The sequence below is a fragment of the Eptesicus fuscus genome, chromosome 15 (genome assembly GCF_027574615.1).
Source record: "Eptesicus fuscus isolate TK198812 chromosome 15, DD_ASM_mEF_20220401, whole genome shotgun sequence".
NCBI classification, from domain to species: domain Eukaryota; kingdom Metazoa; phylum Chordata; class Mammalia; order Chiroptera; family Vespertilionidae; genus Eptesicus; species Eptesicus fuscus.
The window spans coordinates 755955-769106 of record NC_072487.1 but is presented as its reverse complement, the minus strand read 5'-3'; the positions used below and the strand labels follow the sequence as shown (position 1 = coordinate 769106).

Here is a 13152-nt window from a genome sequence, read left to right as displayed (position 1 = left end):
AAAATAGACTCGCCCAGGTCGTGGTATTTTGTGGAAGAGCCACACTCAAGGGGCCAAAGAGCCGCATGTGGCTCGCGAGCCGCAGTTTGCCGACCAAGGCCCTAGCCGGTTTGGCTCAGTGGATAGAGTATTGGCCTGAGGACTGAAGGGTCCCAGGTTCGATCCCGGTCAAGGGCATATGCCTGGGTTGCAGGCTTGATCCCCAGTAGGGGGCATGCAGAAGGCAGCCGATCAATGATTCGCTCTCATCATTGATGTTTCTTTCTCCCTCTCCCTCTCCCTTCCTCTCTGAAATTAATAAAAATATATTTTAAAAAATGGATAAAAGACTTAAATGTAAGTCATGAAACCATAAAAATCCTAAAGAAACCATAGGCAGCAAAATCTCTAACATCTCTTGTAGCAATATGGTTATGGATACATCTCCTTGGGCAAAGGAAACTAAGGAGAAAATAAACAAATGGGACTACATCAAAATAAAAAGCTTCTGCACAGCAAAGAAACCACCGACAAAATGAAAAGGGAGCCCCCTGTATGGGAGAAGATATTTGGCAATGATACATCTGATAAGGGGTTAATCTCCAAAATATATAAGGAACTCACACAAGTAACAAAAGGAAGACAATCCAATCAAAAAATGGGCAAAGGACCTAAATAGACACTTCTCCAAAGTGGACATACAGATGGCCAAAGCGACATATGAAAAAAATGCTCAAAATCACTGATCATCACAGAGATGCAAATTAAAGCAACAATAAACCAAGAAACAACAAGCGCTGGGGAGGCGGTGGACAAAGGGAACCCTCGTGCACTGCTGGTGGGAATGCGGACTGGTGCAGCCACCGTGGAGAACAGTGTGGAGTTTCCTCAAAAAATTAAATATGGCCGAAACCGGTTTGGCTCAGTGGATGGAGCGTCGGCCTGCGGACTGAAGGGTCCCAGGTTTGATTCCGGTCAAGGGCATGTACCTTGGTTGCAGGCACATCCCCAGTAGGGGGTGTGCAGGAGGCAGCTGATCGATGTTTCTCTCTCATCGATGTTTCTAACTCTCTATCCCTCTCTCTTCCTCTCTGTAAAAAATCAATAAAATATATTTTAAAAAAATTAAATATGGAACTGCCAGCATGGCTCAGTGGTTGAGTGTCCACCTATGAACCAGGAGGTCACGGTTCGATTCCCAATCAGGGCACATGCCTGGGTTGCAGAGAATTTTGTTAGGTCTGATAAAAAAATGTTGAATCAATACCCCTCCCCTGGAAACTGAACTTCAGGCCACTTCACAACCAACATTCCTTTTCGCTAAGACCACATACCACTTGCCAAGACCATATCCCTCCCCTCCGGACTTTCCCAGGATCCAGACTCGATGAGTCCTTTAAAACCTCTGACTCCTGTCCCTGAGGGCTGGTGCTATTTTGGGGCTCAGTCCACTTGGTTTCCAGATGACCTAATAAATTCATAATTCTTTACCCCTTTTGGCCTCGTGCATTCCTAACATTTGGTGCTGAAACCGGGAGGGTGCTATGGGGAAGGGGAGCCATCACCCCGAGTTTACTACTTGGAGAGCAGTAGGCAGTGGCAGCTCGTCCTGGGCTTGCCTCCGAATCCTACTCTATTTTGAGTCTATTTTGAAGACATGATCACCAGCCTCGATTAGGCCTCCCTCCCTTCCAGACCCTCCCGAACCAGCCAAGGAGGACGCTGGATGGGGAACCTCTCCTCCACTGCTGACCCTCATCCACCCGGCCAGTCTTCTCTGGGTGAGTGACGTCCCACAGTTTCCCTCGTCTGGAGTCTGTCCACTCTCTCTCTGACTTCTCAAAAGTCTCTCTTCTTGAAAGTCCTAGCGCTGGGCCAGAAGACTCCTCAGCCATTCAGGCTCGGGTTCTTCTGGACTGGACACGCCCAGTCTGGAGGGTCACCCCTCGTTTCTGTGGTGATTTGTTCAGCAGTGGGGACGCCTGCCCTAAACAGTCACCTCTGAGAGCTTGTTTGGAGGTTCTAGCCGGGGAGCGCAGCTACTCGTGTACCCTTGACTGAAGACCGGTCCTCTCCTCTGGGGCGAGGTCGTCCTCTTCGACCGAGCGCACAGCTTCGGGAGGGACGCACGTGGATCGGTGAGGGAGGAGGGAACACCCGCCTCGCCAGCCAGATCAGCCGGATCAACCCTGGCGATCAGTGGGGTGATGTCACAGCCAGATCGCCCTCACATCCCTAAACAGTCACCTTTGGATTTGTGGTCTGCAATGGAAAACTGTCAGAGATTCCCTACGTCCAGGCCTTTTCACCCTTCCGTCCCAACCCTCTCTCTGTCCTGCTCTACCCATCAGACCCTTCTCCTTCATGCGAAACATCATACCCTAACACTTCTGATTCTGAACCTACTCTTTACCCAGCAGATCACCGACCGCTACCCTTACACACCCCCTCCCTCACCTGCAGTAGATTCCCAAAACCCAGACCCTCCTAACCAGCGGCCACCTCCCGGCCCCTGAGAGCCCAAATCCTGAGAACTCGCGCTCCAATACAGACCTTCCCACCTAACACTCGCTCTCGGGCCGCCCAAAGACCACCTTCCTCAACAGCCACTCCTATTCCTGTGCCCCATCTATCCCTGAGGGAGGTGGTAGGAATTGAAGGTGTTGTCTGGGTACACATTCCATTTTCCATGTCCGTCCTCACACAGATTGAGAGGCGTCTCAGATATTTTTCCACCGACCCCACCACCTTTACCAAGGAATCTGAGTGCCTGACCCCGTTCTATGACCTGGCATGACATCCATGTCCTCCTCTCTCACCCCAGAGTAGAAGGAGCGCATCTGGCTAGCAGCTCAGGACCATGCTGTGCCCATAGACACAACCCTGACATGGTCCCCCAACTGACCCGAGATGGGGCTATCAGGTTACTTCTCCAGGGCACCAGCTCCGAAGCCATAAATCACCTGTCTCATTGCCAGACTCAAAAGCCTGTCCGTAAGGCGGTCAGCTATGACACAATAAAATCACTCAGGGCCCTGACGGAAACCCAGCTCTCCTCCCCCACCTCATGGAGGCCTTATGGAAATTGACCACCTCAGACCCCACCTCCCCAGAGGGAACCCTTCTTCTGAACACCCACTTTATAGCCCAATCAGCCCCCGACATATGCCGCAAGCTTCAAAAAATAGACACAGTCCACAGACACCTCAAAAAGACCTCGTTAACCTGGCCTCTAAGGTCTTTACTAACAGAGACCAGGAGACCCAAATCCAACAAGGCGAGATCAGGCCAAGGCTGAGGCCCAGGCCTTCCAGCTCCTGGCCACCGCTCTCACCAACCCCACACGGAGTGCCGGTCCTCCAACAAGGCTAAGTCAGGGCTCAGCCTCCTCCGGGCCCTGCTTCAAATGCAACAAGGAAGGACACTGGGTCCGGTCCTGCCCAAACCCGAGACCCCCGCCTGGGCCTGCCCAACGTGCGGAAGGGAAGGCCACTGGAAGTCAGGCTGCAGTCTGGCCCCTCCAGGTAGGACCTCAGCCAGTCCAGCAAGGCCGCCCTCTGGATCCGGTTTGGAGCTCCCAGACCTCCTGGGACTGAGCACCAAAGACTGAAGCTGCCCAGGCCCTGACAGGGCCCCACAGACTTACATCACCAGGCAGAGCCTCAGGCAATGATGTGGTGGCAGGTAAGCCCATCTCCTTCTTAACTGACACTGGGGCCACTTGTTCTGCCTTCCCTGAATTCAAGGGGACCCTTGTCCCCTCCTCAGTCTCTGTTTTGGGGGTTGACAGACTAGTCTCACAGCCATTAGCCACCTCACCTCTACACTGCATCGTACTAGACACCCCCTTTATCCACCCTTTTCTCGTTCTACCTCAGTGCCCAACCAGGGCTGCAGTGCATCCCCTCATAAAGCCCAGCTGTCCCGAACCACAGTGACCTACCTCGGTGTCACTCTCACCCCACAAGGCCGAGCCATTCCTTGGACTGTAAATGCCTTATCTCCTCCATGACTGTCCCTTCCTCTGAACAAGAAATCCTCTCCTTTCTCAGGCTCGCTGGGTACTTTGGCCTCTGGTTCCCAACTTTAGTCTCCTCGCAAAGCCCCTCTATAAGTGAAGGGACCCCTCACTGAGGCTTTAGATCCCAAGGCCACATTCGCACCCCCTTTAATGCTCTGAAAACTGCTCTCACTTCAGCACCTTCTCACCCCCCTTCTCAAAGAACAACTTCCTTCACTACAAAACTTCAAATGCTTACTTAACAGTCCTGCTACTATCAGAAGCTGAACTCATTATCACCCAAGCCTTAGCGTGTTATCCCTAAGGAAAAATGTGGCAGTTTTAAATCCAGCGGCTGGAGGCCTGGGAACTGCAGTCCTAGAACAGGCTGCAAGGCCTGCTCCCTCCCTACCCCGCCTTTTTTCCAGCCCCATGTGTCTATACATAATTTTCCAAAATCTTTGATGACTTTAAGGCTTTGGAGCATTGCTGGGTTAAATCATAAACATCTAAATATTTTTAAATAACATAAAATACTGAAACACTGATTGTTAGACAAGTTTTAAATTCGCCTGCTCTAACTTTTATTACAGAAGACCTCTTGTACTTTGTTGAAGGTATATTTTCTTGAAAGTAAGAGTGTGTTTAAGTGTGTTCATAAATGCCAATCTAAGAAATCCTGGCTGTTTACTTTTTGATTATTGTTGGAAAATTATGGTTTCTAAGTTAAGTTATATTGGAAAGAAATTGTGGTTTTGGTAATGAAGGCATGAGGCATAGATATGCATTTTTAAAAAATATATTTTATTGATTTTTTACAGAGAGGAAGAGAGAGGGATAGAGAGTTAGAAACATTGATGAGAGAGAAACATCGATCAGCTGCCTCTTGCACACTCCCTACTGGGGATGTGCCCGCAACCAAGGTACATGCCCTTGACCGGAATCGAACCTGGGACCCTTGAGTCCGCAGGCCAATGCTCTATCCACTGAGCCAAACCGGTTTCGGCTAGATATGCATTTTGAAGGAAAAAGTAAGTAAGTTAAAGTTGTAAGAAGGTTTGTGAAAGTTGTAGACTTGTGAAAGTTACAGAAGGTTTGTAGGGAGAAATGTTAAAAGGAAGTTATATAAAGGACACAGGCCAGTAAGCCAGGACAAGCAGAACAGGGAAACTGAGATAAACAGCAGTCCAAAGCCATCTAGTAAGTCCTATCTTTCCTAAACCAATGACACTTAAGAGTAAATGGTTTGGATTTTTTCTCCCCAACCAGAGGGTAAATAGCTTAAGTCACCTTACTCAGGGAGACAGCAAAAATCCAATTAGTGACATCTGCAGACTTATACCCAAAGAACAAATGAAACTAAGAATAAACCTCATTTTAGTATATTTGACTACAACCCTCCAAACTAATCTCTTTCCTTCCAGCAGACCATTTGTCATAATTCTTATTGTTCTAGCTTTTCCCCCAGTAACTAAAATGTATAAAACAGTTTGTCTCCACCAGGTTACAAGCCCTATTTGTACTCAGGAAGTACCACCCCTAGACACCATCACACCCGCCTTTGTGCCCAGGCCTCATCGTCCCTCTGACAGAGCAAGGATTTTGGTTCTGAAGGAAAACATCGTTCCCTTTCAGCAGGAAGTAGCTAAGAGACCCTGCACCCTTTCCCCTGAAAGAATTCAGTGCCAAAACCCTTAGAGGGGATGTAGGCCCTGAGACCCCCAGAGCAAAGAAGATGGGCCAGGGCCAGGTACAGGTACAGAAACTCCCTGGGGCAGAAAGCTCTGGGTGCCCAGCACGGGGCAACACTGGGAAAACAAGAACCTCGCCCCCAGAATAACCTCTCCTCCCTTTCACATCACCAGTCAGGCAGCTTAGACCCCTGATCTTTTCCTCCCTAAAGACAACATCTAGGCCTCAGTTGTATTTCAGCTCCAGGCCCAGAAAAGCAGCAAAACCAGACCAGTGACGCTGTGGCAACCTCAGGACCATCTTTTACCTCCCAGTCTCTCAACAGGACACTCTCCAGCCTTCACCAACCAGTCTCTCGGGGAAATCATGCTGCTGGACCCCTCGCTCCAGCCAGCAGGAATCTATAGTGTTCCAGCTGACGACAATCAGAGTCCATCCCCCTGTGATCTCACCACCCCCCTCAGCAGGAAGTAACTACAGAAGCTATGACCTTCATCCCTATCCCATAAAACAAGAAGGCTGGAGTGTTAGGTCTGATCAGATAATTGAATCAACACCCCCTCCCCTGGGAACTGACCTTTAGGTCACTTCACATCTTGCATTCCCTTTCGCTTAGACCACATTCCACTTGCTAGGACCATTATCTCTCCCCTCCGGACTTTCCCAGGAACTGGACCCACCAGAGTCCTTTAGAACTTCTGATTCCCCATCCCTGAGTGCTGGTGCCATTTTGGGGATCAGCCCATCTGATTTTCCAGATGACCTAATACATTTATAATTCTTTACCCCTTTTGGCCTCATGTGTTCCTCCTTCAGTGACCCTAACATTGTATGTACCCCTATGCTCTTATAGCAGCACAATTTACAATAGCTAAGATCTGGAAACAGCCCAAGTGCCCATCAGTAGATGAGTGGATAAAAAAGTTTTACATTTACACCATGGAATGCTGTGCAGCAGTAAAAAGAAGGCTCTCTTACCCTTTGAGACAGCATGGAGGGACCTGGAGAGCATTATGCTAAGCAAAATAAGCCAGTCAGAGAAAGACAAGTATCCCGTGATCTCACTCATATGTGGAATCTAATGAACAAAATAAATTGTTGAACAAAATAGATCCAGAGACATGGAAGCATAGACCAGACTGTCAAATCTCAGAGGGAAGGTGGTTGGGAGATAATCAACCAAAGAACTTGTGTGCATTTATGCATAACCCATGGACACGTATGCATGTATGCATAACCCATGGACACGTATGCAGGTATGCATAACCCATGGACACAGATAATAGGGTGCTGAAGGCCTGGGGCGGGGGGTGGGGCGGGCTATAAGGGGTCAGTGGGGGAAAAGGGGGACATATGTAATTCTTCCAACAATAAAGATTAAAAATAAAAAACAACAACAAAACTATTGTTTAGCCCTGACCCTTGTGGCTCAGTTGGTTGGAGGGAGAGGGGAAAGAGAGGGAGGAGAAGGAGGAGGGGGAGGAGGGGGAGGGGGAGGGGAGCATCAGCATGTACAGCGAGGGGGTTGGGGGGGAGAGATGGAGAGGAGGAGGAGGAAGAGCAGGTTGCTTCGAAGAGCATGGCCATCAGTCAGAAAAGGACAAGAGGAAGGACAAGAGGGAGGAAGGCGGACTGGAGGCGCAGGCGTGGGCTGTCTGAGGCGCTTGCTGACCAAGTGCTGCAGGAGGAGGAGGCATGCGTGGGTGTGGGCGGAGGGCCGGAGGCTGAGGACACCCAGACAGGAGGTCCCCTGGGCTGACAGAGGTGAGAGTATTCGCAGGCGAAGAGGAGCCGATTGCCATGCACACAGCCAGGCTCCTGCTTCAAGGGTGCAGGCTCCATGGGGTCCCTCCAGGCCAAGGTCACTCGTCATTTCACACCTGGTCTCCAAGGTCACTCTGGATAGAGTCGTCACTCAGGTAGGTCATGAGTCCAAACGGATGGCCACCCCAGACCGACTGGTCCACGGAAGGGTCTCCACCTGGCCCGCCGAGCTCAGGAAGGCGCTCTCTGTTCACACGTGAGAACCACATGCTTCGCATTCACTTCCTGTACTTTTGAGAGTTACCCCAACAGATGGCTTCAGAAGTGTCCTTGCTTCGTGTTGTACCGACGCTAGCGCTGCCCTCATCTCGAGAGCTGAGTGCACTCAGAAACACACGGCATCACCAGGAACGAGGTGCCGCACCCGCACAACGAGACCCGCGCCCAGTCCTCGCCCTGTTCTACACATTTCTCCCCTGGAAACTGTGGTCGCCTCCAGCCGCAGCCCCAGCCTTAGGCCAGGGCTCCCAGCCTCCTCCGGTCCTGCCAAAGGCCATTTTATTAAAGAGCAACTGCAGATTCCTGGCAGAACTGAGAAGGAGGTGCAGCGGTTTCCCGTATCGCCCGTCCCCCTCTAGCCTCCCTCATTATCAACATCCCCCACCTAATGGCGCAATTGATGAACTGATGAACCAACCGCCACAGGTTCACGGGACCACTCGGGTTTCACACGCCGTGTGAGTCACACACTCAGAATGGCATGGATCCGTCCTCCTAAGACCACACCGAAGTGGCCACTGCCCCAAAGGCCTCTGTGCCCACCTGTTCATCCCTCCCTCTCCCCAAACCCTAGCAAACTTGGATCTTTTTTATTTTTTGTTGATTTCAGAGAGGAAGGGAGAGGGAGGGAGAGATAGAAACACCAATGATGAGAGAGAATCATTGACTGGCTGGTGAGGTCTGGCGTGGGGGGTGAGGCGGGCTGGAGGGAGTCAGTGGGGAAAAGAGGGGACATATATAATACTTTCAACAAGAAAGATGGAAAATAATAAAAGAAATAAAAAGTAGATTACCTAGCCCATGACGGGCACTTATATATGTTATTCATTTATTTGCACAGAATGTGAAAGTAGTTAATACCATCCCTGCTTACAAAGGAATGAGCTTTGGACAGGAACCCAGGAACGCCGGGGGCCCTCCGACCTGCTGCTCGCCCAGGAGACAGGCGTGCTGCTCAGCCCGCTCACGGCTTCCAGGTGGAGTGGCCATTACACTGACTGCACACGGACAGCTTTCGGTCTTGTTCACAACACCGCGTGTGCAGTCCCCGTGGGCAGAGAGACAGGAGGGTCACCAATGCCACCCAACTCAGGGCGCCCAGGAGCGCGGCTCCTCTCACGTGGCCACATGGGCCACTGGGAGCAGGGTGCACCCCTGCGGGGTCACAGAGGCACGGGCATGGGGAGGGTTTTTATGCGAAAACCAGATTTCTTAACCAAGCTTCACTTCTGTCCTTCCAACTCCACCTCCCCAGCCGGCAGCGTGTCCCTGCTGCTCCTGTGAGTCAGACAAGCATCTCCCTGGAAACCGTGCTCCTAGTTACTCTCTTGGCTGATTTCCGGGGCAAGCACTGAAAGGCACTTATCCCCAGGGAAGCATTAGCCGTTACCATGGAGGCAGGGGCCCTTCCACACGCCCCAGTGTGCTGGGTTTTACGGAAAGCTCGGTTTTGTTTCACTTTCAGCTGGAGACTTAATGACACCAAGCAAAGCCTCCTTAGTTTAGATTTCCAGGTAAAAAGTTTTCTGCTTTAAGTTTCTGCAACAGCATGTGGAATGGTTATAATATTTGGGTGTTTTATGTTGTAAATATGTTACATTTCAGGAAATTAGCTCTTACTAATAGATGTTTAAAGTTTAAAATGTGCATTATCCTGTTTACTTGTTTTTCTCAGGGTAAAAACTCAAGTATTTCAAACTTTATGGAATTGGGATAAAATATATTTTTATATGTTTAAATAGAATTACATGCTCAGTGAAAGTGTAAGTTAGTTTGAAATTTTTGCTTTCTCTATTTTTAAGTCCTAAAAGAACATAAAGGGTTAATGAAAACATTTTTCATTTTAAGCCTGCTGAGTGAGGTGAAAGGGATAACAGACATCTCTCAGCTTCATGTAGAAGATTAAAATTCTAAATTTAATATTTTAAAAGCTTACATAAGAGTTCTGATAAAAAAAAAACTTTTAAGGAAATAAACAGTAAGTGAACCAAGGTTTACAGATGATATTTGTGTTGGGATGAACACAATGAGTGCTAAAAAAAGAATTCACTTGATTAAAATAATACTTGCTGTGATTAGAATGCCATACAATCTTTACCTCGGGAGACATTAACTCAATTGCAAATCGCTTATTAAATATTAAACGTAGTGCGGAACTCTATAAATTACTGAAAATCACAAAGGCGCAGGCATGAAGGGTAACATGAGTATGAGAGGCCGTTTCATAAAAATTACTTGAACATTTCAATGAGATTATTTAGATTCTAATTTTGTTAAAGTTAAGGGAGCTCTGCAAAGTTATTTCTGCGCATGCCTATTTAGATTTCTGGATTAGTAAAAGCAGGCCAGCTTTGGGGGAAAGAGAGAGCAAGACGAAGGCAGCTGGTTTCCAGGATGGGGTGAGCTCAGGCGGCTGTGAGTGTTTGCAGGCGGCCCAGGGACAACAGGCCCCCAGACTTCCCTCCAGCCCTGACCGCCCCCCGGGAGGGAGCCCGGGAGCCCGCACGCAGCGGCAAGGCGGCCCAGGGCTGATGCTCTCCCGCAGGGCCTCGCCCGCCACCGCATTCTCCCCACAGCCCACCTCCCAGCCCATTCCCGACGCTTCCCGCTGCCTTGTTACTCCTTTCCGGGGCTGGCTTGCTCTCTGAACTCGCGTTTACAATTTTTGCAGTCAATCAGCTAAGGGATTTGTTCCTTCCTTACATTTTGCATGTTAGTTTTTTTAAAAGTAAGTTACAAAAAGTTGTTCTAATATTGTTTTCTTTCAATGACTGACAGTAAAGATTTCAGAATGACTGCAGTAACTAATGTGCAGATACACTGAACAAAGTTTGCAGGGCTGGGCTCGCAGACATAATACCTTAGTGGCGGCAAGTCAGAATATGACCCAAGGACAACGTGGCTAGGGGAAGATGATGTTTTTCGATAAAGTTATTAAAAAAACTACTGAGATTCAAGAGGGCAAACTGAGCAGATTGCACACCCTCTTCTCCTCTCACAAGATCCCTAGAAATAAGAGAAGATGTATGATCAACAAATACACACATGAGTATGTAGCTCCACTGGAAAATAAGAACTGCTGAGACAGAAGCTGGGAGGAGGCCTCGAAGACGGGAGAACATGGGGATGTGGGAGAAAACTAAGCAGAAGAGACCCTTCAGGGGAGAAAGGTGTTAGATGAAAAGGTCCCAAGAAGGATGAATTAAAAACCACCACCCAACCCTATACATTGTAGTGAAATTTCTGAATATTAAATTAATTGAAAATATGAAAAAGTTTCTATAGAGAGAAAAATAGATTTCTTGAGATGAAAATCAGATTAAATTTAAAGTTTTCACTGATAACACTAGATATAAGAAACTAATGGAATAATATCTGTAAAGTATTGATGGCAAATGATTTTGAAATAATTCTATTTTTAACTAAACAGAATATTTTCTGAACATGAAAATTCAAAATTTTTACAACTCACAACATTCTCTTTTAGGACATGGATATATTTTAGCAGGAAATAAAATGAATCTCAGGGAACTTCTGCTTCTAATAATGGCAGGCCAGGCCATCAGGTCGACTGATATACTGAGAATAATTAGACAAGATAGGACAATAACAGCCCACATATGGGACAGGACTGAAACGCAAAGAGGTTTGGGAAACTTTCCTTCGGAGGCATCTGTGGATCCAGAAGAGGTGGAGAAGCTTAGTATATGGCTCTACAATAGCCTCATTAGGCAAAAGAAACAAAAATCAAGGAAAAGGTCTAAGCAAGCAGCAGGGATGGCGGGGAAGGTGATGCTGGAAAAATCTCCAGGCTTGACTTGGGGCACAAAGTGCTTCCATCACTCAATCTATAATTGGTAGCCCTTAGCTTCATGTCCAAAGTAGGTATCAATCCTTTTGGGATAAAGAATACATCATCCACCCTAGCCGGTTTAGCTCAGTAGATAGAGCTTAGGCCTGCAGACGAAAGGATTCCGGGTTCGATTCCAGTCAAGGGCATGTACCTCGGTTGCAGGCTCCTCCCCTGCCCGGGCCCTGGTCGGGGCTCGCGCAGGACGCAACCAATCGATGTGTTTCTCTCACATCGGTATTTCTCTCTGTCTTTCTCTCTCTCTAAAAATCAATGGAAAAATATCCTCAGGTGAGGATTAAAAAGTAAATAAATAAATATAATAATAAAAGGATACTCTTTAAGAATATATCATCCTAGGCCTTCAACGTATTTTCATAATTTTTTATACACAATGTCATGCAATCAAAAGCCACCAATCACACAAACAGAACAACATGGCTCAAGACTTAAAGAAATTCAGACTAGAGAAATAACTACTTAAAGAAATATAGATTACAGAGGATCCTGAAAACGGAGTCTTCAGACACAAACTTAAAAAAATGTGATAAGTTGTTTACCATTCAGGAGGTGCGTGCAGGCCCCCCGGTCAGCGGCCCAGCCTCGTGTCCACTGGCCAGGGGGCAGGCCGCCAGCTCACAGCCCCTGAACTTCCCTTCCTACCTCCCTCCTTGAGCAGAATACATTCCATGGGTATTCACTACCGCCATCTGTGCATGGCGGGGCATCCTGTCATTACACACATTGTTCTCATTAAAAAGTGAATTATACTCGAAAAAAAAAAGTGATAAGTATGTTCAAAAAAGTAAAAAACAAGATTAAAATTTTCAGTAGAGTCAGTAGAACCCATTGACAACTCAAAAAACTACAAAACAAACTACATAACAGAAATAAGGAAGTCAGTGAGTGGATTTAATAGCAGATAAACCACAATTGAAAAGATAATTAGTGAGCTGAAAGACAGATTAAAAGAATAACTAGGATGAACCAGTGAATCTCGGATGAAAAATACAAGGCAGGAAGAGAGACATTAAAGACATAATAAGAAACAAACAAACAGAAACACCTCATAGGTACAGAAAACAAACTAGTGGTTGTCAGATGGGAGGGGCTTTTGGAGGGTTGGGGTCTGAGTGAAAAGGTGAAAGGATTACTTAGTACAAACTGGCAGTTACGAAATAGTCCTGGGGATGTAAAGTACAGCACAGAATATAGTCACATTGTAATAACTATGTATAGTGTGAGGTAGATGCTAGACTTATCAGAGTGATCATAAGTTATAGAAATGTTTAACTATGCTGTATGCCTGAAACAAATATAATATTGAGTGTCAACTGTAATTGAAAAATAAAAAAAATAAAAACCCAAACGTACAAAATGAAACTGACATAAGAATAAGACTATCATACATGCAATTGTAGTTCTAAAAAGAAAGAGGAGAGAGAAGCAAGAAAGTATTTGAAGAGACAAGGGCTTAGAAGTTTTGAAATCTGATGAATATGAGGCTACAGGTTCAAAAGTGCTATAAAAAAAAAACAAGAAAATCATATGTAAACAGAGTAAAACAGCTGAAAACCAAAGCCAAGAG

At 47.2% G+C, this 13152-nt stretch overlaps 2 protein-coding genes across 4 annotated transcripts in view; one reads left to right on the top strand and one right to left on the bottom strand.

The window, feature by feature from the left end:
* The window catches only part of CENPP (centromere protein P), a 258919-nt gene that overhangs the window by 16512 nt on the left and 229255 nt on the right, over positions 1-13152 (bottom strand). The gene's annotated exons all lie outside the window — the stretch shown is intronic.
* The window catches only part of ECM2 (extracellular matrix protein 2), a 57091-nt gene continuing 53134 nt past the window's right edge, over positions 9196-13152 (top strand). For both annotated transcript variants that reach the window (XM_028133135.2, XM_008156874.3), the window contains exon 1: positions 9196-9228. The gene's annotated coding sequence lies outside the window, so the exon portion shown is untranslated. The remainder of the gene's footprint in view (positions 9229-13152) is intronic.